The sequence below is a fragment of the Penaeus monodon genome, chromosome 21 (assembly GCF_015228065.2).
Source record: "Penaeus monodon isolate SGIC_2016 chromosome 21, NSTDA_Pmon_1, whole genome shotgun sequence".
Lineage (NCBI taxonomy): Eukaryota > Metazoa > Arthropoda > Malacostraca > Decapoda > Penaeidae > Penaeus > Penaeus monodon.
In genome coordinates this window covers 18,105,046-18,105,339 of record NC_051406.1, presented here as the reverse complement: position 1 = coordinate 18,105,339, position 294 = coordinate 18,105,046, and positions in this window count along the sequence as shown.

The window sequence follows — 294 nt, the reverse complement described above, 5'->3', positions numbered from 1 at the left end:
AAAAAAAAACCCCCCCCCCCAAACACCCCCCCCCCCCAAAAAAAAACCCACCACCCACACACAAAAAAACCCCCACCCCCCCACCCCACCCCCACCCCCCGGCACCCCCCAAAAAACCCCCAAAAAAAAACCCCCCCCACCCCAACACAAAAAACCCCCACACAAAAAAACCCCCCACACACAGGCCCCCCCAAAAACACACACACACACACAAAAACACACAAAAACCCACACCCCCCCCAAAAAACAAAACCAAAACCACAAAACAAAAAACACAAAAAACCCCCACACCCC